The following is a 22,870-nucleotide window of genomic DNA, read 5'->3' as shown; positions in this document are numbered from 1 at the left end:
CCCAGGCTCTAAGCATTACATCTTCCATGCTTGGCACCCATCCTAGGTTCCGGGCCATGGTAGCCTTGAGCCTCCTCGAGCACAGGCAGTTCACTCTGACTTGCAGGTTTAGGCGCGCCTGCACAGTTCAGCTCTTGCTCACAAGCAGCCATTTTTGCACAGGCCTCAGAGGCCACTTTTGGAACTATCGTAAAAACAAACACAGATTTATGTTAATTATTGAATTTAAACCCATTCTGTTTACCTCCCACCTAACTAATGTTTCCCAGTTAGTTGTTACCTAGCAAATAAGCCACATTAATGCATTTTATACTTACATTTCGACCTCTCCACCACATAAATGAATACAATAAGCACATTTAAGTTGCGTATGGATTATTTTTCAAGCTGTGCATTAATTCACAACACAATAACAGTACATATTAGCTGGGTTTATTTGCATCATGCAAGCAAGTTAGTTCTCCCCGTGTGTAATAATAATATAATGTGTGCATCTTACTCTATGGTTGGTTATTTTTGCAAAACATGCAATCAGTAAATATTAACGTTATGGGACATTAACTTTACGAGGGGTACACAAAATTTTGCATTTGCCACCTCGCTCCATCACTGCCAAAAAGGAAGCTATTTACTTTAATTTAATAAAAGGCATCGCTTATGTGGTTACAGTCAGTGAACGTGTGGTTTGCTGTAAAAATGTTTTGTATCCTCCTCCGCATGGGAACTCGGATGTTTCCATCTGGCTGAGAATTCCAAGGCAGAGTTCAATGGAATGAGTAGAATAAGAGCCCTATTGTCACAAAAAGAAGTTGCTCTGACTTCAGCTCGTGAAACATTTGTCCTTCACATAGCCAACACCCGCACAGAGGTGCAAGCTTTATTAAATACTGACCTGCCATTGCATTTCAGTGAACTGATTCATACAATCTTTAACGCGTCCTCCACATCGGGCCTCGCACATTTTTTTACAATAGTTAGCAGCGGTCTCGTGACTTCATTTGAAAAGATATTTGGAGTAATTCCTGATTTCTTCCATTCAATCTTTTCAAGCCTGTTTGGTGGGTTTCCCGTTTTACTGGCGTTGGGTGCAGGCATTCTGGTGATATTTTGTTTTGTTAAAAATGGATGCCCGTCCTGTGTTTCAAGACACTCAGTCCCGTCTGGCACTGTTTCGCAACAGGATGCTTGAATACTATGGCACGCTGCCACTCGCAACTTTAAGTGCAGCGTATGGATTATCGTTTCGATATTCCTGTTTTACGTGTGTCCAGCCTGTCTTTCATTGCCTGAGCTGTGATTTCGATTGGGCCCTGGATTTGTGTCTCTGCAAGATGGTTTCTCCTTACGTGGATTTTAATCATCTCATGAGTCCCTTAGTTGCTCACGAGTTGCTTTGTTCCGACGAAAGGATTATGGCCTTGGCAGCGATGCATGGAGTACTGGGTCGTTGGAATATATTCGCAGCGGCGCAAGATTTCTTGGCACACAGCTTCATTGAGAACCCACCGAGTTGTCCTCTGATGGTGCTAGAGGCTCCGGTAATTGAAGAGCATGAATGTTCTTTCCCGCTATTAGATTGGATGGCTGAATTGTTTTCGGATGATAACAGTAACTTCCTTTTGGAAGCTGTTGCTGCTTATTTTGCATATTCAGTCCTGGGCTGAGACCAATCGAAGCCTTTGTTAACATTGACATTTTTTTGACTTTTTTTTTTAACTTATGACAAAACTTTCATGTCCCAGACCTATTGACTTTGATGACATTGAACTTTTTTCGATTTTTTGGGGGGAATTATATCTAAAGTTTTCATGTCCCAGACCTATTGACTTTGCTCAAATTGTCAAGATGGTGAGATTTTGTTTTTTTTTGAGTGACGAAAATATTTTTTCTCACTTCCTCAAATTTGAACTGACTATCGTTCTTGAACTCTGTACTTCAAAAATGAGCCCCATATCTTATCTTGTCTTATCCGTGGTCGGATCATGGGGGGATGTCATATAGATACGCTTTGCCTATATGCTGTGTTAAGTTAGCATGAGCTTATTAGAAGTTTAAACGCCATTTTTCCTTTCTGCTGCTTTTGCACACGACACATAAACTGTTGTTTTAGCTTTGAGCCTAGTAGAGCGCTTTGATTCACACGAGAATAATATGTTATGTTATTACTCTGATATCAGCTTTGCTTAGTGAACTATGTCTGTACAGTGAGTGCTGAAGCCTTCAAGGATAACTCGACACAGTGGTTGTTGTGAGGTCTGATCTTCGCACCTTCCTAGACATGACATACATGCAGCGGCAGCCAAATTCTGGCTTTAGTCACGTTTTATATTGCCTCACGCAGCGCACCCAGTCAAGTCAAGTCAAGTCATAAAATTTGTATAGCGCACTACATACCCAGAGGGTCTCAAGGCGCTTAGGGAGGGGAGGAGGATTACTTGTCGAATATCCACGTTTTAAGTTGTTTTCTGAATGCTAGGTGGTTCTGGGTAAGGCGAAGGTGAGTGGGAAGTGAGTTCCATGTTTTAGCCGCCAGGTATGAGAAGGATCGACCTCCCATGGTGGTCTTGTTGATGCGAGGTACAGTGGCGAGGGCTTGGCTGGAGGATCGTAGTTGGCGGGGTGGGGTGTAGAAGGACAGTCGTGAGTTGAGGCATTCTGGTCCGATTTCGTAGAGTGCTTTGTGTGCGTGGGTCAGAAGTCGGAAAGTGATCCTCTTATTGACGGGTAGCCAGTGGAGGTTTTTCAGGTGACCAGAGATGTGTTCGTTACGCGGAATGTCCAATATGATCCTGGCTGAGGCGTTTTGGATTCGTTGGAGTTTTTTCTGGAGTTTAGCGGTAGTACCTGCGTAGAGGGTGTTTCCGTAGTCCAGTCGGCTCGTGACCAGAGCATGGGTGACTGTTTTTCTGGTTTCGGTGGGGATCCAGCGAAATGTTTTTTTGAGCATGCGAAGAATGTTGAAGCAGGATGAGGAGACGGCGCTGACTTGTCTGTTCATTGAAAGTGAGGAATCCAGGATAACGCCTAGGTTCCGTGCGTGGTCTGTCGGGATGGGTGCTTTTCCAAGGGCTTCCGGCCACCAGGAGTCGTCCCATGCAGAGGGGGATGTACCTAAGATGAGGACTTCTGTTTTATCTGAGTTCAGTTTCAGACGGCTGTGTTTCATCCATTCGGCAACTTCTTTCATTCCTTCGTGTAGGTTGGTTTTGGCGGTGCTGGGGTCATTGGTGAGAGAAAGGATCAGTTGAGTGTCATCCGCGTAAGAGATGATGTTGAGGTTGTGTTGGCGGGCGATGGCCGCGAGGGGGCTCATGTATACGTTGAAGAGGGTGGGACTGAGTGAGGATCCTTGTGGTACGCCACAGATGACTTCAGTGGCCTCTGACTTGAATGGTGGGAGGCGGACTGTCTGTGTTCTTCCGGTGAGGAACGAGGTGATCCATTCAAGTGCTTTTCCTTGTATTCCGATGTTTCTGAGGCGTTGTAGGAGGGTGCTGTGGCAGACTGTGTCGAAGGCTGCAGAGAGGTCGAGGAGGATGAGGGCGACTGTGTCTCCATTGTCCAGTAGAGTTCGAATGTCGTCTGTTGCTGCGATGAGGGCGGTCTCAGTACTGTGTTTTGCTCGAAAGCCAGACTGTGAGGAGTCGAGGGATTTGTTGGCTTCGAGGAAGGCGGCGAGCTGGTTGTTGACAGCTTTCTCGATGACTTTGGCCGGGAAAGGAAGGAGCGAGATGGGGCGGTAATTTTTGAGTTCGGTGGGGTCCGCTGTGGGTTTTTTCAGAAGGGCGGTGAGTTCAGCGTGTTTCCAGCTTTGCGGGAAGGTGGCGGAGTTGAAGGAGCAGTTGATGACGTCTCGGAGGTGCGGTGCTATGACGGAGTTTGCTTTGTTGAAGATGTGGTGAGGACATGGGTCTGTGGGGGATCCTGAGTGGATGGAGTTCATTAGGCGGATGGTGTCCTCAGTGGAGATTGGGTGCCAGTCGTTAAGGGTGTTCAAGGGGGGAGGGAGTTCAGCGTATGGTTGGGTGGGTTGGTCTCTGGGTTGGTTGTCGAAGCTGTTGTGGATGTCTGCAATTTTGTTGTGGAAGAATAAAGCCAGGGAGTCGCAGAGGGCTTGAGAGGGGGTGATGTCGTTGGAGTTGGCTGAGGGATTGGTAAATTCCTTGACGATGTTGAAAAGTTCCTTGCTGTTGTGGGCGTTGTTGTCTAGTCGATCCTTGAATGCTGTTTTTTTGGCCTTTCGGATTAGTTGGTGGTGTATGCGGGTGGCGTTTTTGAAGGCTTCCTTGGTGCTGGTGGTTGGGTCTTTTTTCCAGGCCTTCTCAAAGGAGCGGCAGAGTTTCTTGGACTTCTTAAGGTCATCGTTGAACCATGAGGCCTTCTTGTTGCCAGGTTTGCTTTGACGTTTTTTCAGTGGTGCTAGGATGTCGGCGCATTTGGATAACCATAGGGTGAAGTTGGCGGCGGCTTGGTCTGGGTTAGAAGAGTGGGCTGGGGTGTTTAGAAGGAGCGATGAGGAGATCTGGTCAAAGGTGATTTTGTTCCAGTTTCTTTGCAGAGTTGGTTGGGGGTGGTTGATGAGTTTACCCAGACACACTTGATGGTGCTTCACATGCAGAGAGCTGGTGGAAGATGAACACAACAAAACAAAAGTGTAGGAGGCTTCCTTATGGTTCAGTCCATTCACTGTTTAAAAAGTCCTGGTCATCTGTTGGGGCCTGGGTGTTGAAGTGGTAGTTTCCTGGTGGGTTCAGCCAAGTCCAGTGGAGAAAAATAAGTGGGGGTTGTATGCCCTCGAAAAGAAGCAAAACAATAGTCAGTTCTTCTGACTAAAGAGGGGATTATACCGTCACCTGTCCCCGGGGAGGTGGTAGTGCAGGGTCTATAATGTCTAATAGTGAGGGGTCCTAGAGCGCGTTATCTGTAGTGTGATTACACACCTAGTTTCCACCACCCTGCAGTGAGGTAAGAAATAAAAGGCACTTGCTTAGTGCCACGGCCCTCCGGGGTCGTGGCAGAGGGAGTCTCACCCCCCTCCACTTCTCCGGGTCGGCTGGACTCAAATGCGGTGACTCTGGGCGGTTTCGGCAGTCGCTCAGGGTCTTCTCCTTTTTCCTGGGCTCATTCTATCTTCTTAGGGGTCTGTCGAGGTGCTTGGGTCTCTGGCTCCTTCTTCGGGATGACGAGAGAGTCTTCTCGCTCCTCTGCGTCCTTGTCAGTCCAATCCTGCTCCTCCTGACGAGCGTGCGTCGCGCTAGGTGTGGCGTCTAGAACGCTCACCTCGCTTTGCAGGGTGCTTCCAATGGACACCATCTTGGAATCCCCGCTAGTGAACAGTGCAGGATTACACTGCCTTCCTTCCGAGTATGGACGATGGGGCCATACAGTGGTAGGGTATCATGATAAGAAGTCCACATTACCCTGAGTTCGGCCAGGTGCATGGAGGGCCTGGAAAGAAAAAGGGTATAATGACAGAAACCAACGGAGAACTTTGGGGTTTGTGTCTTTATGTGTGGCTAGCCAGATGAGGGGGGCATGGTCAGTAACCAAACAAAACGTTCTTCCTAGCAAATAGTACTGTAGTGCCTCCATTTGATGGCTAAACACTCCTTCTCCATAGTGGCGTAATGGGTCCCACGAGGAAACAATTTTCGGCTGAGGTACAATATGGGTTTGAGGTTCCCATTCTGGTCGGGTTTTGATAAAACAGCACCTAAGCCTCGATCAGAGGCGTCTGTTTGCAGGCCAAATGGTTTATGAAAATCGGGACACATTAACACAGGTGCTTGACATAGCTATTTTTTGAAAGTGTTGAAACTTTCCTCCTGACTGGTGGTCCATTCTATGTTTTTGTTCAGATGTCGGAGCGATAACAGGTCAGTGAGTGGACAAGCAATGGAGGAAAAGTTAGGAATGAACCGTTTGTAACATCCTACTAGCCCTAGGAAGTCTCACACGTCTTTCTTTGTGGTTGGTCGCGGGATTCCTTGTATGACTTCTAGTTTATTGTGTTGTGGTTTTATTGTTCCTGCATGTATAGTGTACCCTAAATATTCTATGTGTTTGGTTCCTAGGGTGGTCTTTTTTGAGTTTAGTGTTAGTCCTGATTTGTGTGGGGAGTGAAAAACATGATGTAAATGTTGTAGGTGGGTTGCCCAATTCGGACTGTACACCACAATGTCGTAGAGATAGGCTACAGCATATTCCTTATGGTCTCGTAAGATGACGTCCATCAAACTTTGAAAGGTAGCGGGGGCCCCGTGCAGGCCAAAGGGCATGACTTTAAACTGGTACAGACCAGAGGGATTGGAAAAGGCTGTTTTATCTCTAGCTGTCTTACTAAGGGGTATCTGCCAGTATCCCTTTGTTAGGTCGATGTTTGACATTACGCGGGCCCCTCCTAGTCTCTCTACAGCTGGTCAACCCATGGCATAGGATAGCTGTCAAACTTAGAGTGAGCGTTCAATTAGCAGAAGTCTATACAGAACCTCAAACTGCCGTCTGGTTTCGGGACTAACACCACCGGTGAGTACCAATTGCTGCAGGAGGGTTCAATAATGTCTGCTTGTAGCATGGCCTGTACTTCTTGTTCTACCGCTTGTCGCCTGGCTTCAGGGATGTGATAAGGTCGTAATTTTATTACCTTTCCTGCTTCTGTTTGGATGTTATGGTGCACCAAGGAAGCACGCCCTGGGTTGCTGGAGCATAGCCCCGGAAAGCTATCTAACAGTGTATACAGTTGTTGTTTTTTTACTGAGCTAAGTGCTTCTCCTGGGTTGGGTATTTCAAGGAGGTCTCCACAGGTCGGTTGAAGAGGTATGTCCATATGATTGGTGTGGGTAACGTGGTTAATGGGAGCTACAATGTGTGGGGGTGGGGCCTCCCATTTCTTCAATAGATTTATATGATACACCTGTCCGTGATGTCCCGCCCGGGGGACAACTACCCTATATGTAATAGGAGTTACTTGTTCTAATATGGTGTATGGTCCTTGCTAGGTCACTAGGAGTTTTGTTTCAGAGAAGGGTAGGAGAACTAATACCTTGTCTCCTACTGCTAGTACCCTGAGTCGAGAGTTTTTGTCGTAATGTGTTTTCTGCTTATGTTGGGCCCTTCTAGGTTCTGATGTACCTCTTCCCACAAAGTAGCTAATGTTGCCTTTAGCGTTGCTGAATACGACAGCAAAGGTTTTCCCTCATCCTCCTCCTCAGTCCATTGTTCGACGGCCATCTCTAATAGCGTGCGAGGGCACCGTCCGAATAAGAGCTCAAATGGACTAAAACCTGTGGATTTATGCTCCTGAGTTCTGATTGCAAATAACACCAGGGGAAGCTTGCGGTCCCAATCTTTCCCCGTTTCGGCAATGCATTTTCTCAAGAGAGTTTTTATGGTTCGGTTATATCTCTCCACCAGACTGTCTGTCTGGGGGTGATACACCGCCATCCGTATCTGACATACCCCAAGGAGGGAGCAGATTTATTTAATTTATCTTGACATAAAGGGGTTCCCCATATCAGTCAAGAGTTCAGAGGGAAACCCTACCCTTTAAAAGAAAGAAACCATAGCTTGAGCAACGGAAAGAGTAGTCACGCATGTTAATGGTATGGCCTCTGGATAACGGGTGGTGTAATCCACCAGGATGAGTATATATTGGTGGCCCCTAGCCGAAGGTAAAAGGGGTCCCACAAGATCCATTCCCACCCACCTGAACAGGATATCTATGATGGGTAAAGGTTGTAATGATGCCTTTTTATCGGTGGAGGGGTTGACCAACTGGCATCTGTTGCGCGAAGAACAAAACCGGGCTAATTCCTTATATATTCCTGGCCAGCAGAACTTCTCTAACATATACTGCAAGGTATGTTCCTGTCCGTAGTGTCCCCCTCTCTGACTAAGAGCCAGATGTAAGGCTTGTTGCCGAAACGCATGGGTACAAGGAGTTGTGTCTTCTTATGACCAGAATCCCCACTTACTCTGTACAGGAGACCATTTTTCACACAAAAATATGGGCATAACTTTTGGGGGTCCTCTTCTTGTGCTTGGTCCCATGCATTTCTCAACGTACTGTCATCCCGTTGTGCTATTCTATAACTTCGGGCTGGCCAACTGCTATTCTCTGAGGAGGAAAGAAGACAAGTGAAGGGGGAGTACAAAGTTGACGCATACGCTGCGCGTTCTCTTCTTTTTTGTGATCTTGTCTTTGGGGTTTTTGTCACAGTCTGCTTTATATCTACAGTGGAGTAGGGGGTGTCCTGTAGCCACTCGATTTTCCGGCGTTTCCTTGCTATACCTGCTAAATATTCATCAAACCCGGATAAGTCTGTTCCTAGGAGCACTTTCTCTGGTACTACTCCTACCTGGCATACTTGGGGGTCCCCTTCAATCTCTATCAGGAAGTTCGCTACAGGGTATGGGTGTATGTCCCCATGAACACAAGATACATGTAGTTGTGGTTCAGCCAAGATTTGGTTAAGTAGAACCAGCTCTTGAGCTACTACAGTGTGATGGCATCCTGTGTCTAACAAGGCACTAACAAGATGTCAATTGAGACAAATGTCCTTCCTGTACCGTGTTGGTTTATCCCCAGTAACTAATGCGCTTTCCCGAGTGACCCCAATTTCCATGGGTTCCACCCCCTCACTTTTCATTGGGCAATTTCTGGCGATATGGCCCCACTCTGAGCATTTGAAACACTGGGGTCCTACTGGGGTAGGAAAGGGGTTCGGGCAGTTTTGGCAGTCCTTTTATTTGTCCCAATAGTTGGCCTTCACTATGTCTGGGAACCGTTCTAGGGGGAGTTTACGTGTTACGTATAGCAGGTGTCTTAAATTCGGGCGATCTATGGTAGGCACATGCTAGGTCGGCTGATGTCTGCACAGTTAAGTGAGGGTGCTGTTTTACCCAGGTGCGTGTGTTGGTCATGAGGGCTTCTAGGTACTGCTGCAAATATATTCTTTCTGTAACCTCTTCCATAGATGATATAGTGGGTTATAACCATCTCTCCCCAAGGTTTCTAATCCTATAATAGAGTGCCCTTGGGTTGTCAGCAGTGACCCATCTTTCCTTACGGAATGTTGCCCTATAGTACTCAGAGTCATGTCCTAAGCATTCTAGAAAGGCTTTCTTAATCTCGCGATATGGCGTAAGACCAGAAGGGTATGCCACTTGATATGCGACCTGTAGTTCACCAGATAAGAGTGGAGCTACGTATTGACCCCATCGTTCAGGGGGCCAAGTGTCTGTGGTTGCTACCCTCTCGAAATTAACAAAGAAGTAATCAGGATCATCCCCTTCCTGATATTTTTGTAGCACGGAGCTAGGAACATTTGGGTGAACCCGGGCTGTGGAAATTGCATCAGTAAGGTGTAGGATGGCTGAGTCTTGCATCTGTTGATTAGTGGTTAAGAGGGATGGCTTGCTCCTTAGGGGTGTTTTGGAACGCCTCTCTTTCTTTCTTTGCTTCTTGGTTTTGCTGTTCCTTAATCAATTGGAGATGCCTCTGTCCTTCTGCCAGCTGGGTGACCATGACCTCCATGGTGATGGGTTGCGTCACGACTGTCTTTAATGACCTGATCCCACTTCTGACACCACTGTGGTCACATAACTATGCAGGAAACTTAGGCGGGAGTGTGGGATGAAATGGATTTATTGGGTATACAAAGACCAGCATGTCCGGGAGCGCCAAAAACAATCCAAATAAGAAGGGAGAACAACAAAACAAAAGGGAATGAGGCTTCCTTATGGTTCAGTCCATTCACTGTCTGAAAAGTCCTGGCCATCTGTTAGGGCCTGGGTCTTGACGTGGTGAATTTAGGAGGAGGCAGCGTTGGGTGACGATACTATAAGGAAAGGAAAAGAAATAGTAGCCAATTGTGCGGAGTATTCGCTGGCAGTATTATTTGGTTATTTTGCCATTTCAGCAATATAATGTAGTCTGGACTTTGGGTAACCTTGTTAGTACCAGGGTATAATGTTGCCATTTTAACAATAATACTGCCTGCACTTTGGACAAAATTAGTACCATGGTATAACATCTGAATACATTGAAAGGCACCACGCACCTGAGAGGGAAACGCCGCTTTGCCGGAGTGAAAGAGTGAGTCTACCAGCGGGACAGCGACGCCAGGGGAAGCAGGAGCAGGAGCTGAGTCCCCTCTGCCGCCGCAATCCAACATCAACGCGGAAAGCAGAGCGGGGGGACTCCAACACCCAGGAGCCTGAGCGAGCGCGCACACCAGTGACGCGCAAGAAGGCGCCCGGAGGCGCTTAAAACAGCGGCGCCGCCGGAGCACCTCGGGAACCTCACTGAAAGGCACCACGCACCTGAGAGGGAAACGCCGCTTAGCCGGAGTGAAAGAGTGAGTCTACCAGCGGGACAGCGACGCCAGGGGAAGCAGGAGCAGGAGCTGAGTCCCCTCTGCCGCCGCAATCCAACATCAACGCGGAAAGCAGAGCGGGGGGACTCCAACACCCAGGAGCCTGAGCGGGCGCGCACACCAGTGACGCGCAAGAAGGCGCCCGGAGGCGCTTAAAACAGCGGCGCCGCCGGAGCACCTCGGGAACCTCATTGAAAGGCACCACGCACCTGAGAGGGAAACGCCACTTTGCCGGAGTGAAAGAGTGAGTCTACCAGCGGGACAGCGACGCCAGGGGAAGCAGGAGCAGGAGCTGAGTCCCCTCTGCCGCCGCAATCCAACATCAACGCGGAAAGCAGAGCGGGGGGACTCCAACACCCAGGAGCCTGAGCGGGCGCGCACACCAGTGACGCGCAAGAAGGCGCCCGGAGGCGCTTAAAACAGCGGCGCCGCCGGAGCACCTCGGGAACCTCATTGAAAGGCACCACGCACCTGAGAGGGAAACGGCGCTTTGCCGGAGTGAAAGAGTGAGTCTACCAGCGGGACAGCGACGCCAGGGGAAGCAGGAGCAGGAGCTGAGTCCCCTCTGCCGCCGCAATCCAACATCAACGCGGAAAGCAGAGCGGGGGGACTCCAACACCCAGGAGCCTGAGCGGGCGCGCACACCAGTGACGCGCAAGAAGGCGCCCGGAGGCGCTTAAAACAACATCGCCCCCTCCGCGTAGCGGGACGCGAGCGGGACCAAGCGCGGGGCTAAGTCCGGGCAAAGGGCGGGCCCTCTGTGGCCCTCAGAGGCCGGAGGAGCCTGGCCTGGGCCAGACACCCTGTCAGATTGCCATCAGCTCACTGGACCATGGGTTACTGAACTGAACTGTAAGTCTGCCAACTGTATATGTTATATTGTTTTCCCAAATCGGGACTCACTTGCGAGATTGACATCTGTGCCCGGCTGATTTGAATTGTCGAAACCTCCCATTGCTCTATTTTTGGGCAGTAACAGGGTGTGTAATGAACTGCAGAGAGACTAGGAGCATGGCAGCCGCAGGGGCAAAAAAGCTGACTGGTACCCTCGATGACTTCATTGTCCGTACCCATGCGTTAATCGATGAAGGGATTATTTTAATGGACAGAAGGGTGTCTCAAGACTTGGCAAGGGCTAGGCGATCCTCCTTAGGCCCCATAGCTCAAGCTCGTACCCCCAATGCTGTAAACGGCCCGAATACTCTTGCTATTGTACAAAATGAGGGGGGCTATGATGTCCCAAGTTCACAAGAAGGTCTGGAGGCAACCCCTAACCTTAGCCTGCTAGCAGATAGCTGCCCAGTTGAAAGTGAGATTGACAATCTTTCCATGGTTAATGCTCTAGATCAAAGGGGTATGAAAGAGGGGGCTATTCCCAAACAAAAGACCAATAAATCCAACAATTGCAAAGGCAAAAAAGTGCATGTTACTCATAATCAAGATCTAGCCCCCCTAGACCTGGTGATCTTGAACACGAGTAGCAACCTGGTTGCGCCTAGTAATGATATTGGGGGAGCGCACCAGGTCAATGTCAATGTTGGCCTACCCTTTAACCTACCAGATGATACTGTTATAGACAGCAGCCTGGAGGAAATTTTGGAATTAAGTGGCGAGGCAAACAACCAAGTTAGAAGCAGTGAGGTTGGAAATAGCCCAAGTATGGTAAACAATAACATCTTTGAAATGTTAAAAACCCTCCTTGAACCCATTGAGGTTAGGTTACGCTGCTTAGAAACAATACTAAAAAACATGCATAAAGACATAAGCGCCCCTAGTTTCAATTTGAATAATAAAGTACCCCACCCACAAACCATAACGAATAAGTCATCCTTGGTTAATAAAAGTGTCCCCATCATCAAAAAAACTGTGCCCAATAATCCTGGTAACACCATCAACCCAGGAGGCACTACATTAAAAGCTCCCGACCTTAAACAAACTCTGAACCCAGCCAAATCTAAGGCAACCCCTCAAGTCAAATTTAAAGATCCCATTCCCGCGACCCCAAATTTGGATCAGGCCCCAATAGATAAAAGAGAGTCTCGGAGAAACATCCATCTACCCCCGGATGCTTGTCCATATGTTGTGATCCTGACTGGGGTTACTGAAATCGCAATAACTGAAGTAGAATCTTACCAGGCCCTGAAAAATAAAGTATGTCATTGGCTGACTAAGAACCACCCATTACCGGCCAACATGCCTAGTAACATCCTAATGGTGGAGAGATCTCCTTGGGTTGGTGGTAACAGAAAAAATCTTCAAGGAGACTGTATCGTGGTCACCTTCGAGAACCCACAGGTGGTAAAACACATTTGTGGACGTACCTCTCGCTATCATGCAAGCACAGTCACTGCCAGGCCTCTTTCCTATTTCTATTCACAGGGAAATCAACTAGATAAAAGATGGAGTTGGCTAAGGGGCCCACAGGAACATAAAACCAGACAGAAGTTCAACCCCCCATGGGAGGTGCAAACTCATGGTTGGGAGGAGGGTGTTGAGGATGGATGGAACCCGGTCAGGAGAAAAAGAGCTAGACCTTTCCAGGGAGGGCTTGCTGTAGGGCCCCGAAATAGCTACCCGTATTACGATCACCATATTGCGAATGGGCAAGAAAACTATTTTAACGTCCCAACGTTCAACCACTATGAGTGCCCATCATTTATGGAATGGGTAGACTGACAAAAACTGACCCCATCCATCAAACAGTTGCAAAACATCCCTCCCATTGCCCCACAGGGTAGTCAGCCCATACAGGAGCTAAATATTGAGCTAAATACTGACCTAGTGTTAACTGTAGGCCAGGGAAGTGAGGGTGGGACATTATCCTGTGCGAAAGAGTACAATGAAATAGGAAGGAGGGGGATCTCGTTGGCCACATGGAATATCGCGGGTCTTAGGAGTAAAATAGATGACCCTCATTGGAGGGACCTTATAGGCTCCATGGACATAATAGCGATGCAGGAGACTTGGGCCACTGAAAATATACTTACAGTTGACGGTTTTACTACTTTTTTTCTCCCTGCAGTCAACTCAAAGCGAGGGCGGGCCAGAGGCGGTCTAGTCACACTGATATCCGCCAAAATTCCTGGCACTTATAAAGAAATACCTACTGGTAGTCCCTATCTCCTTGCAGTTTTAATTACACATAGGGGCTCTAATACCGTATTGCTAGTGAATTTTTATAACTCCTTTGACAGGGAACATTCGGTCGGCAATTTGCTGAGGTTAAACTCTTTCTTAATCAACTTCAAGGAGTCTAATGAGCCTGAATGCATTGTTATTTTAATGGGAGATTTTAATGTCCATGGTCGCCAGGATAAATGTCCCCCCAATGCCCTATTTGGCATCCCGGAAGAAGAGAATACCCATTTTGAACACTCAGAACAGGGCACTTTTTTGGAATCCCTGTTGGCCGAGAATGGGTTAATGCTGCCAACTGGGGGGGATGAGGATATTCCAACTTTCACGGGTCATGGTAGTGGGTCTACAATTGATTATATTTTTTTGAGTAGCAGCCACGGGAGCCATATTATTAGCTATTCAGTTGTAAGGTCCCATTTCAGTGACCACAATCTGGTTGTATTAAATTCAAGAATGTATTTGTTATTAAGGAAAATAGCTTGAATCTAGTAGATAAATGTGATATACGACCAACTGACCAGGCACGCAGAATTAAGTGGTGTAGAATAATCCCTGAGGATTTTTTCTGTAATCTTTGCATTAGTAGCCAGGAGGCATTAAAACTCTGTATGGATGATCAGGCTGGGGATAGTGAGGTAATAGAAGCGTATAAAAGGGTTTGCGCTGATATTCTGTCCAACTTGACGCGACAGGGCAAAAGCAAAATACAAGGGAAGGAAGGCTGGTTTGACAAAAAAATTTCTGCTGCTAACTGTAAATTAAAAGCAGCCCTTAAATCTAAACCAGTAGACAGAATGCTCGTGGCTACCCTTAGGAGAGAATATAAGATTACCATTGAAAAAATGCGGCGCAAGATCAGAGAGGACGCCTGGGCCGACCTGACCTCAATTGATGTTTTGAAAAGTAGCGCCAAATTTTGGGCCGTGGTCAATCAACCCTTTTTCTCAGATTCAAGCAACAATGAATTGGATTGTGGAATCCAAGCAGACAAATGGCACTTGCACTTTAAATCTGTTTACGAACAGGAAACTTCGGGGGCTGAGGGTATGACTAGCTTCAACCAACTCCCCTACAGTTTGACGGTGGATGAGGAAGAGGTGGCCGTGGCCATTGGAAAAATGAGTAGTAATAAAGCACCAGGGCCGGATGGGGTTCCCGCCGATCTTTTTAAAGTTGATATCTTATTTTGGTCCAAAATTTTAGCTAGAGTTTTTAACAGAATTTTCAAAGCAGGTATCCCAGAATCATGGACCCAATCAGTGATTGTCCCTATTTACAAAAAAGGGGATAGGGGGGAACCAGGAAATTATCGCCCTATCTCCCTCATAGACTCTGCGGTCAAGGTTCTAGGGAGAGTGGTCCTATGCAAACTTACTGAATGGTTAGAGGAGACTAACACCCTCTCCCCCCTTCAGTATGGTTTTAGAAAGGGGCTTAGTACCATCGATCAAAGTCTAAACCTACAACTGCTCATTGGGAAATACACACAAGCAAAGCAAGGATCCCTATATGTTGCCTTTATGGATCTGTCCTCGGCATTTGACCGAGTTAACAGATCCAAGTTGTGGGGTAAACTTCTTAGTATTGGAATAGATCCAAATATCGTGTATTTTCTAGCAGACCTTCATAGGGACCTTACTGCTACGGTTCGCTATGACAGAAAAGGGAATTGTACAGGGAAAATCAGCATCACTAATGGAGTAAGGCAGGGATGCATTCACATTATATATAAATGATCTGGGCGGAACCTTGGGTACAGTCTGCAAGGATATACCCAGGGCAGGGAAATATCGACTGCCCGCTCTACTATATGCAGACGACGCTGCCCTTATAGCTAGAACCGCAGTGGGTCTACAAAACCTGTTGAATTCTTTTTATATTTTTATGACGAATCTTGATTTAAGTATTAACTTTGGTAAATCTCACGCTATGGTGATAGGACATAAAGCAAAGGCCAAACAAAATGTGATGACGCTGCATTGTAACGGTCACAAGTTGTCAAGAGTTTCCAGATTCCCTTATCTTGGTGTTGTCTTTGATGACTGTTCTACATGGCACCCCCAAATGCTGGAGAAGAAAAAGGTTTTGGCACGTTCCATCTCCGCGGTCCTGGGTTTTTCACGCAAATTAGGGGTGAAGCCCATAGAGGCAGTTTTAAAAGTGTATGCTGCTAAATGTATTGCCATCGCCATGTATGGTGCAGACCTGTGGGGCTTTAGGCCAAGTAAACTCCTTCAAGTGATAGAAGATAACTTCTTAAAATCAATTCTTTGCTTACCAAGATCCACTGCCAGCTTCATAGTCCATCAGGAATGCGGCGTGGATTTCTTGGAGGATCGAATTGCTATGGCCCCCCTTTTAAAATGGATATCGGTGTGGCTCAACCCAGAGCTTGAAGTCAACCATGAAATCCTGAAGGACTGCTTAAAGTTAGATCATTGGAACAAGATTCCCTGGCTGAAATATGTAGAACAAATGTGTGTAAAACTGGGACGTCCCGAACTGTTTTATAAACCACCCGCTTTGGTAAAAGCTGATTTGAAGTGGACAAAGACCACTTTTAACATAACATAACATAAAGCCCTCTGTCAGGACTCACCAATTGATTGTTCTCTCATACCACGACTTGGAACCCTACCTGAAGGTTGTTAACAACTCACACCACAGGTATCTTCTAACTAAGTTTCCGACTGAACAAAGTCCACCTATTAATTTCAGGCCGCCCCAGTTGGACTAGGGACTCGGACTTGAACTTATGTAACTGTGATGGCTACTCAATCATGGACACTGTCCACTTCTTATTTTTCTGTGACCATTTTAATGACATCAGGAAAAAATTTATTATACCCCTGTTAAAGGGGAAAGGTTTTAGGCAGGTCAAACCAGCTTTATTGTACCTCCAATTGTTAACAGATAATTGGGAAATTTATAATGTGGCTAAATTTTTAACCATTGCAGTGAGATTGGGCAAAAAGATTCATTGGCCGTAGAATATCTACCATAAACATTGTCCACTGTGACTTGAATCAAGTTTTTTACCCTGTGAAAATTTAACTCATGCTTTTCTTTTAAATTGTAGAACGCTGCTCTTTTTATTGTTATGTCGTATTGTGATTTGTGGACCGTTTTTTGTGTCTTGTACTTTTATGGTTTTTGTAAATTGAACCGAATAAAGTATTTCTTGACTTGACGTGGTAGTTTCCTGGTGGACTCAGCCAAGTCCACCGGAGAAAGAGAACTGGGGGTTGTATGGCCCTCGGAAAAGAAGCAAAACAATAGTCAGTTCTTCTGACTAAAGAGGGGAGTATACCGTCTCCTGTCCCCGGGGAGGTGGTAGTGCAGGGTCTATAGGGTCTAATAGTGAGGGGTCCTAGTGCGCTCTATCTGTAGTGTGATTACACACCTAGTTTCCACCACCCCGCAGTGAGGTAAGAAATAAAAGGTACTTGCCTGGGGCCATAGCCCTCCGGGGTCATGGCAGAGGGAGTCTCACTGCCCTCCTCTTCTCCGGGTCAGCTGCACTTAAATGCGGTGCCTCTGGGTGGTTCTGGTGGTGGCTCTGGGTCTTCTCCTTTTTCCTGGGCTCCTTCTATTGTCTTGGGGTCTGTAGAGGAGCTTGGGTCTCTGGCTCCTTCGGGACGACGAGAGAGTCTTCTCGCTCCTCGGTGCCCTTTTTAGTCCCGTCCTGCTCCTCCTGACGAGCGTGCTTCGCGCTTGGTGTGGCGTCTAGAATGCTCACCTCGCTTTACATGGTGCTTACAACGGGTGCCATCTTGGAATCTCCGCTAGTGAACAGCGCAGGATTACAGGGCCAGTAACTGGGTATGTGAGTGACTGTATGGGTCTGTGAGTGGGTATGGGAGTGTCTGGGTCTATGAGTGGGTGTGTGAGTAGTTTTGAGGGCGTGAGTGGATGTGTGGGTGGATTTGGGAGTAGGTGAGTAGGTGTGAAAATGGGTCTGAGCGAGTGTGTGAGTAGTTGTATATTGCATATAACTAATACCTTAAATGTTATATTTTATTACATGACAAGAGGTGAGACAACTTTTGTTATTACCCCTGACCTCATTTCATAAGACCATATGTCTCATTATCTAAAATGGGAACCTCTTTGTTTACAGGGGCTCTTTCAAGGCTTGATTAAAGGAAGTCAAAGAGGCACTCTTCATATAAGCCTAAAATGCATTTACAGAGATTTTACTATTTAATCAATCAATCAATCAATCAATCAGGGGAATTGTAAGCACGCTACTCACCAGTGAGGGTCTCAAGGCGCTGGGGGTGGGGGGCGGTGCGTGAGCTGCTCCCTATCAGATAAAAAGCCAGGTCTTGAGCGTCTTCCTGAAGATGTTCAGGGAGGGGGCGCGTCTGATGTTGAGCAGGAGCCCATTCCAGATCTTGGCTGTGATGTAGGAGAGGGTTCTTCCACCTGTTCTGGCTCTTTGGATGCGCGGGGTTTCGGCGAGGTCGAGGTCAGCAGATCGGAAGTTTCTCTTGGGTACGTGGAAGGAGATCCTCTCGTTGAGGTATTGGGGTCTCGTGTTGTGGAGGCATTTGTAGGCATGGGTGAGCATCTTGAAAGTGACTCTCTTCTCAACGGGGAGCCAGTAGAGGTTCTGTAGGTGTTAGGTGGTACATTTGTATTGAGGAATCTTGATTGCATGTTAATTACCTAGATTCTCTTATGTCTTACATGTTATATGATTTTTAATGTCCTTTATTTGAACACCACACTACCATATCACTGGACAATCTGTTAAAGTGCCATTGTGACAAAGTGCTAAAGATAAAGTGCTGTGTGTAATGAATTCACCCCTTATTACCTTTCTAAAGTGCCAGAGTGCTGTACTAATAGCAATGGATAGGTAACAGCTTATGTTTATTATCATTATTGGATTAATATTTAATTTAATTTAATTTAACTATTCAAATTCCCCTTAAGTCTACATTGTTGTTCAATCAGCAGTCATATGCATAAATTAGTAAAAGTTCTACTCTATGTTTATCAGTTCTATAGAGGATGTTGTTGGTAATTCTCTAAATGCCTTATATTAATGAATATAAAGACTGCTGATTAAAACATTAGGCAAATGAGATTCAAACATGGTACTGGCCATTCTGATGGTCTAATTGCTACATGGTGGCCACATTAACGGCAGGTGAACAGATCCTCAGTGGCTCTGAGACCCCCGGTGTTTTGGTGTCTAATTCCAAAATGTATCGGATCTCCAATTTTCTTAATGCTGCTTCCATGTTGCCTCCTCTTCTATGGCTAGGAACAGAGTCCAATAAATAATATCTGAACTGTCCCAGATTGTTATTGTGCCTTTCCTTGAAGTGGCGGGCAACAGGATAGGCCGGGTCTGAGTTGGTTATTGCCCAAATGTATTGGACCATCAGCTTGTGTGCCTGTAACTTAATACTCCTCCACATAGCACAGTCCACAAGGACACTCCAATACATACACCACATGATCTGTTTTACATGTCAGAAATCTGTTTATCTTGCAATCTTTGTCACTAAACGGGGTTGTATATGTGGTCTTATTAACCCCATACTTGCAGGCTCGACAAGGTGTACATTTGAAAAAAACTTTTCTGGATGAAAGACAAGTAGCTCCTTCTGTTACCTCAGGGCTACTTCATACAAGTTCATTGCTCATAGATGGAGCTTTTCTGTATGTAATGGAAGGGTTTCTAGGGAGAAGGTGGCCAATAATGGGGTCATCTAACACTAATGGGCAATTTCGCATGACAATGTTTCTCAGCTGTTTATCCTGTTTGCTAAATGTGAGTATCAGTCTAGTTTGATCTTTCTTCTCATATTTCTCCCTAATGGCTTTAAAGATTGATTCACAACTGTTTTTATTGATATTTGTATTGCGTAAAAGCTCAGATGTATTCATCAACCTTGATTTAGTAATGGTCATATTTATGTTTTTTTCCGAATAGCCTTCTGCTGTGAATCTGAGCTTACTGTCCTGTTGGGCCCCCTCAATGTCTGTATTGTTGCTACAGATTCTCGTTAGCCTAAGCATTTCCCCATAGTGTATGCTTTCTATTAAATGCCTTGGGTGGAAGTTGGTAGCATGCAGCACAGTATTACTGGCTGTTTCCTTGCGGTGTAATTTAGTTTCAATTTCATTATTCACAATATTGACCTGTACATCCAAAAAATGAACTGTGTTCTCACTCACTGTGGCCGTGAAATTTAGATTAATTTCATTATTGTTGATTGTTGACACAAATTCCAAAGCACTTTTCTTTGTACCCTTACAAACCACAAATAGGTCATCAATAAACCATAACCAGATCATTACATGCTCGTCTAAGATTGCCCCATATTTTGTTCTGAGAACCAGCTTCTCCCACCAGCTCATGTATAAACATGCATAGTTGGGGGAGAAGCTGGCTCTCATAGCAACTCCACAAATTTGTTGGTAAATCTGATTCTGAAACATAAACAAATTATTGTTATGGCAGAAAATCACCAAGTTGATTAACATCTTACCATGTTGCAAAAACCAAACTGATCTGTTATTGAGGTGGTGTTCAAGTGCTCTGATACCGTCCTTATGATTGATGCTCGTATAGAGCGATGTAACGTCCAGTGTCATAAGGAGGCAGCCCTCTTGATAAGTAAAATCACACATCCTCCAAAGAAGTTGTATCTTGAATGTAAGATGTAATCTCTGCATGTGTTCTTGCAGAAAATAGTCTATGTACTGAGAGGTGTTTTCTAATAGACGTTTTCATGCAAAGATTATTGGTCTGCCTGGAGGTTTAACCGGATTTTTGTGGATTTTTGCTATAAAATAGATCACTGGCATTACTGGTTTGTCATTCTTGACAAATTTCTACTCATCCAACTTATGAGGCGTGCACTTTTCCATGCTAGTATCTTCTCATAGAACTCATTATAGGTTGTGCAGGCTGCCGAGACATTGCTTTTTTTTGTAACCGTCCCTATCATTTAAAGAAGCAGTGCCTCTTGCATATAATCTTGCTTGGGCCAGATGACAATATTCCCGCCTTTAGTCGAGTCCCAGAATACAATTTGGTTGTTCTTTTGTAGCGTGTCAATCAATTATTTGTATTGGTAGTTTTGTTTGCTAAATCTTGACCTAGTTCTCTGTATGCAGTGATTTAGGGCCATATGTATCAAGATACCCATTTGCGATTCTCAAATAGTGATTTTTAAGAAATCGCTATTTGAGAATCGCAAATGGGTATGTATGTACAAAATCGCATTTTTTTAGCGATTTCTTAAAATTCCTTAATTGCGATTAGCAAATTGCGAATCGCAATTAAGGAATACTTTCCCATTCATTTCTATGGGCCAGGAGGCCCATAGGAATGAATGCGAAATTATTCTCAATTTGCGATTGGCAATTTGCTAATCGCAAATTGAGAATAATTTCAAGGGTGTAGGGGTGTCCTTTGTTGCACCCCTGAAATATGCATGGGTGCACATGTGGTCCACATACATGCCCCGAGGGCACGTATGAGCGTCACATGGCACTTTGAAAAATGAAAAAATGTGAATTTTTCAAGGAATTCGCAACGTGGTAATTTGGTATTCCTTAAGAACATTTTGCAATTTTTTTTTGCTTCATACATTGCATTTAAGGAATCCCAAAATTTGCGATTCCTTAAATGCAATTTCAAAATAAGGAATCGCAAATTTTGCGATTCCTTATTTTGCACCAGATTTTGCTTAATACATACCATGTAGCAAATTCGCATTCGCAAAGGCCGAAATTCTGCGAATTTCGGCCTTTGCGAATGCGAATTTGCTTGATACATATGGCCCTTAGACTTTTGATTTGCAATGTTATTTGTTATTTAAAAATGTCAATGGAGTCCCGAGGCATGATTGGATTAAATGAAGATTGTGATTTAAAGGGTGTCAGTGTTCTTACAGAGGTGTTGAAATCTGCACTGGTGTCTGTAGCTGCTGGTTGTCCAGACATCTCATTTTGGGAGCCCAGTAGCTCATTCTCATCCTGTAGTTCCTGTAGCTCTCTCAACAGCGGTATATCTGAAATCGTAAAATTTGTTTCGTTTGGAGTTCGTTCATTTCACTCTAAAGGAAAAAACAAGGGACCCCCCCTAAAGCAGATACTTTCTGGGTCAGGGAGAAGAGGGGACAACAATAGACAAATCTATAAAAACTCTCCCTCACGACCCATTTACTTTAGGAATCAAGTTACAGTGTCCACATTTCGGCACTAACAAATACCAGAAAACCAATTTTTACTTTCACTTTTCTTATTTCATTTTATTTCTTTATCATTGTATATTTCTTTGTATTTCTTTTTTCTTTTTTTTATTCTTTTTTTAACCACAATTGTGTTTGTGTAAATTGATCAATTACTTTTACAAAATTACAGTATAACACAATTATTTATACATAAAACTTCTACTAATAAACACACACACCTGGTTAGAGAAAGCATACAACCCACATCATACATACATACTACATACACACTCTACATACAATGCACTCAGTCAGTACGAGTTAACACGTTTCAGTTGTTTATCTATTGATCTCAGTAGATTCACTACATTCCGTAGGATTCAATAATTTCAACAATGTGATTGCACTGGAGATTATATTTTTTCAACTTTAGTTTGCGGACAAATTTAAAAACATACATTTTTGTTTGTACATAGTTGAAACTGCTGTCCGGACAATAATATAGACCCATGGATAATAGCTGTGTTTCTGCCTCATTGAAGTCGATTAGTGGCAAGTTAATGATTGTTTTATTGTCAACCATATTTTGATTTATTTGCGTCTCTATCTGCCTGTGGGTTGTTTTTTGTTTTGTTTGTTGCCGGTATGCTTTTCTCCTTTCGCGTCGTTTTGTATTTCTCCTTTTTCTGGTTTGCTTTTCGATATTCTCGGACGCAATGTTTGCCGCCTGTGTTGGCATAAAAACTCCAACTCGTCTGCTAAAGAGAGTTTTTGCAGTAGTTGGCCTGTTCTCAATAGATTTTTTTCAGGTTCTAATTCACTCTCCACAGTAGAGTTCAGATCGGAATTTGATGCTGCTGCTTGTTGATCTCTGTTACTCAACGGTGTTTGCAATTTTTTATTATTTCCACTGAATTTTGAAACCTTGAGTGCATTGTACCTCCCTGCTAAAGTAAAGATCTGCCGATTCTCATCAACAGCTTTATCCCGCTGAAATTTATAGGCTTTTCTATCTATGATTTTGTCTGTCTCCTTGTGAAATGTGATGGCCACTTTATCTCACATATTCATTAAACCTTCAACTGATTCCATTTGCCAATTTCCTCATTGAGATCATTTATCTGCTTCTGTAGTTCAATGCAGTCTGATTCCGCA

Source organism: Lissotriton helveticus, chromosome 7 (assembly GCF_964261635.1).
Source record: "Lissotriton helveticus chromosome 7, aLisHel1.1, whole genome shotgun sequence".
Lineage (NCBI taxonomy): Eukaryota > Metazoa > Chordata > Amphibia > Caudata > Salamandridae > Lissotriton > Lissotriton helveticus.
The sequence above is the reverse complement of the archived record's forward strand: the minus strand, read 5'-3'. Positions refer to the sequence as shown.